At 37.8% G+C, this 4,719-nt stretch overlaps 1 protein-coding gene across 4 annotated transcripts in view; it reads right to left on the reverse strand.

The window, feature by feature from the left end:
- Positions 1-3,406, reverse strand: part of LOC107731171 (peroxisome proliferator-activated receptor delta-like) — an 11,791-nt gene extending 8,385 nt beyond the window's left edge. For 3 of the 4 annotated variants that reach the window (XM_016542166.1, XM_016542168.1, XM_016542167.1), the window contains exon 1: positions 2,875-3,398. The gene's annotated coding sequence lies outside the window, so the exon portion shown is untranslated. Of the gene's footprint in view, positions 1-2,874 lie in introns of all 4 variants that reach the window. The other variant, XR_001638752.1, reaches the window with a different exon arrangement.
- Between the last annotated feature and the right edge of the window lie 1,313 nt (positions 3,407-4,719).

Below are 4,719 nucleotides of genomic sequence, written 5' to 3' on the forward strand. Positions count from 1 at the left end.
ATTTTAGTTTCAATAATAACGATATTTTTTTCTTTCTCTTTTTTTTTTTTTTTTTAAATGCCTATGAAGAAAATGAATGTGAAAATACTGCAAAACCAAGCTTGCTGAAAAAGTGGGCGGTTACCGTTGCACTCTGTTAGCCACATGAAATGTAAATCTTTTTAAGGCCTGGCTCAAATGCTTTCAGGAAAAGAGAATCTTTAAATGTAGAGTCAGAAAGTAGCTTTTGTCTTTTTTGGCCTTTCATTCATTCACCACTTCTGATTACATGACCTTTATCTTTTTGAGGGAGTCAGATGCAAACGGTGCCGTCAGCAATTACAGGTCTGTGGTATATTTAGTCTACACATACAGGGTGAGAGGTGACAAATCCATTATGAGACGCTGCTAGGTTGTTTACTTAAAAAGATAAGATAACCCTGAAAAGAAAGCAGCTGTGGGAAGATTGTATGACCAATAGAAAGAGATCTAGCAAAAGACTTCGGTGTTACAAAACCTACATAATCAGGTCACCTAAACAAGAATAGTGTATCAAAACAGAATGAAAAGAGAAAGAATAATCGTGATCTTCCTTCCTCAAGAGACACAGAACTGACTGTGCCCATGTATGTTAAGCACAGGTCACATAACTTACATCCTAACAGAGAACAACAGCTGGGCAATGAGCCATGTCAAACACTAAGACCTGAATAAATGCTATTTGTAAAATACTGAAGAGATCCATGCTCTCACTCACGATGACCCATTTGCATGAGCAAACAAAAAAAAATATTGTGTTTCATCTGGTAAGCACTAAGCAGTGTACTTCCTCAGACTACAAGGTGTTTATAGAACGTCTTAAAGGGATAGTTTACCTAAAAATGAAAATCATGTCATCGTTTATTCACCCTCATGTCTTTCCAAACCTTCTGGGGAACACACACACACAGAAAAATATATATTTTAAAGAAATCTGGAGTCTAAACAACATTGAATCACATTGACTTTCATTGTTCACAGTTGTACAGTAAAGCATACCATTTTGGAACAACATGAGGGACAAAACTATTAGACATTGGATGAATAAGGTCACATCCATCATAGCTCTCAGCATGGAGAACACTGATAACAGATGTGAGTGTTTGGTCATATGGAGGATAGAGACCCCTACCAAACAGACTGTGTTTGTAATCCGTGGATTCTGACAAGAGGATTACGCAGTAGCCACATCAATGTGACAAACTAAGACAATGCAATTAAAAAAAAAACATGTCTCAGTTGTTACTGAACCACACTGGATAACATGAAAAAAACGGCACTACCGTGTATGTGCAGGCTTTACGTTAACTTATACACATGGCACGCACAGTAAATGAAGCGATCAGAAATGCTTTGAGCCACTGTTCAGACTTGTCAGCAACCAGTCATTCTGGTTCTCAACCTATCTGCATTGTCCTGAAGCTGCATGCTAGAGGCGACCAGCACAGAGGAACTAAATGAGTCAGTGTGCGGAGGTTTTGACAGACATGCATTCCAGTGTCTGGACCTCTCAGTTGCTTCATCCTTGTTTTTAAGGCAAGACACCACAGGAAAAACCATTGATAATATCCTAAATAACTCCACTTCAGTAGTACTTAGCTTTATTCTGAAGTTTTTACAGAGGGGTTTGTTCATATATCATTTATTTATTTTATATAACATTGTATTCCTGAAAACATGATTTTTTTCTGACTCAACAGTATTCTCTGATTTATTTATTTTCTGATTTTCTGAGTGACAAAAAGAGAGATCCAATGTCCCCTCTTTAAAAACCTAAAAAAAATAATCATTTTGAACCTGGCTATATCCAGTGTTCAGATTTCTGTTCTAGAAATGCAAATTAGTGCACATTTAGTAAATAATTTAGTGTGTATCATTTGCCAATATAAACATAACATTTGAGAAACTTACAAAAAATTGTCTTATTGTACTGTAATTATTAATCAACTGGGTAAGTATAGTGATATCTATTAGTTAGAAAAAATGACCTTTTTCACCTGTGATGTCTTGCCGTAAGAGTTAAAGGACAGGAAAACTCTGTTCACTACAAAATTAATAATGAACTTGTACAAAACAACTGCTGAAAATTATATACAGTAAATCTTCACATTATTTGTTAAAACTTTAACCTTGTAATCAGAGTGAACACAGTTGGTCTTCTTTGTACACAAGGTCACACTTGATACTTCAACATGAAGCCGTTCAAATACACAAAACAAACAATTCACTTATTTTTAGTGTTTGTTTCTCTTAAAAGTGATACTGTCTGTTTGCACAATTGCTTAAATTGACATTTAAATGTCTTATAATAATATGTTACTTTAACTGCCTGGTCACCTTTTTTATATATATATATATATATTTAGAACTAAAAAGTTTTAATAAGATGAAGTCAAAATATTTGTATAATGTGCCTACTAATGTATTCCTTGTAACGTTATATCCATTGTTCCTTATATTGTTAATAGATGGCTGTTGAAAATCTAACTTGAAGTTAACATTAACATCGCTAAGGAAGCAAAACTTACAAATTTATAATACAGATGGTGAAACTTCAACTAATTAAGAAACAGTGACTGACATGACACCCATTGCTGATTAATCTTAACGATTATATGTTGACAAATAACACAAAATAACCAAAAAACTAGGCAGACTAAGTGGCACATCAACCTGACAGACAACAAATCTAGCTGGCTCACAAAACATGACTTCAAAACGGTGACATCAACTGTTTAACAGACATACAACATACACTTATTCTGATATGGACACGTTTACTTTGTTAGTAATCGGATGAAGCAGATATGAGACTTTAAGCAAAATAGCGAGTTTTGGCTAACTGTTCTGGTTTACCTTGGTGTTTACGGGCCAGCTTCGAAGTTTCCCAGCGGTCGATAAAATACAAATATAAGCTTCGTACGTGAAGTTAAGTTGTTTTGAGACTCAAATGAGCTCATAGTCCGTCGGTTTACATCGGTTTTGTCATCACTGCGTCCCTGTGTCTCTTATTCCACACATGCTAGTCCGAGGTTAGCACTAGCTAGCTTAACGCTAACATGTTTTTGTTTTTTATTTTGTTGTAAACGCTTTCAGATTTCTCCCGACAAAATAACTACGGCTCAGTTAAATAGGTTTAAGATACCAAATACGGGCTTTTTTCATTTCATATTTCTGTTATATCCATTCTGTTTTAAAATCCAATCAGAAAACGGATCAAGCGATGATCATCGCACTGTTATTCATACACCAACTTTTGCTCAATCTGGTCTAGTAATTGCAGTCCCTTTGATTACTCGGTTGTCAGGGTTGACAGAAGTGAAGGAACTAGAAAAGATGCGCGTACTCTTTATATTTTAGCCTGAAGGGGTCGCTCTTCGGCCAAAAGTAGTCCATGAGGTCCCTGAGCATAAAGCGCAAAACAAATGATCGAACTCAATTTGACCAATTACATTTAGTACAGCGGTATTCAAAATGTATAAAAATGTGAATATAACGAAATACGCGTAGAACAATTCACGTCTATAGTCGATTTTTCAGCTTGAGTGTAATAAATGTCCCTCACCGCGGTTTGATATAGACTGTAGGATTTGATGTATGACCTAATCACGTGATAGGCGTTTGTCCAATGACAGCTTCTAGGTTTTACAGGCGGTTGTGTGGTTGACAGCTAAAAGCATGGCGTGAACGTTAGGTAATACAAGGTGGCTAGATTCCGCCAGTAGGAAATAGATGAATATTAATGCTGCTGTATGAATCATAAATGTTATTTCCCGCGAGGGATGAAACCGTTCCAAAACGGGCTAGTTACTCTATGCTCTGATCTACTGGAAAATGCCATGTATGTTAATAAATATTGTTAAATGATAACAAACAAGCTCATTTTAATACATTAATACTAATAATAAGTTCCAAAGTGCTCCTGTAGATGGGGCCATTAGATCAGAGTCTAACAGTAAACAGATGATGAACTAAAGTTAAATGTAATCATGCATCACCAAGGGAGATATTAGGCTTGTTTGAGATGCGCCTCTCCTCGCCTGAAATGTAGGCGAATGTAGGCGGCTGCAGTGAGGGGAGTATGAGGTGTATTTTGTGCAATTTTTGCTCTTGCTATGCAAACTGACAAGAGAACAAACGTGTATACGCTCGCCAGCCGTCTGGACAAAATCCCATAGTATTCAGGCGTCAGACGTAAAATATGAGACGTCAGACGTCACGGTCACGTGACAGTGCCGCGCTCAAAGTGCGCGGTGACGTCGTGGCGGACGTAGCTTTGAAGGATATTTTTACTTTGCGTCTGGATTACGTACGTGTGGATGAGCGTCTGGATTACGTACGTGTGGATGAGCGTCTGGATTACGTACGTGTGGATGAGCGTCTGGATTACGTACGTGTGGATGAGCGTCTGGATTACGTACGTGTGGATGAGCGTCTGGATTACGTACGTGTGGATGAACGTCTGGATTACGTACGTGTGGATGAGCGTCTGGATTACGTACGTGTGGATGAGCGTCTGGATTACGTACGTGTGGATGAGCGTCTGGATTACGTACGTGTGGATGAGCGTCTGGATTACGTACGTGTGGATGAGCGTCTGGATTACGTACGTGTGGATGAACGTCTGGATTACGTACGTGTGGATGAACGTCTGGATTACGTACGTGTGGATGAACGTCTGGATTACGTACGTGTGGATGA

This window comes from Sinocyclocheilus rhinocerous, unplaced genomic scaffold, assembly GCF_001515625.1.
Source record: "Sinocyclocheilus rhinocerous isolate Xijiao unplaced genomic scaffold, SAMN03320098_v1.1 scaffold1600, whole genome shotgun sequence".
In the NCBI taxonomy this organism is placed as follows: domain Eukaryota; kingdom Metazoa; phylum Chordata; class Actinopteri; order Cypriniformes; family Cyprinidae; genus Sinocyclocheilus; species Sinocyclocheilus rhinocerous.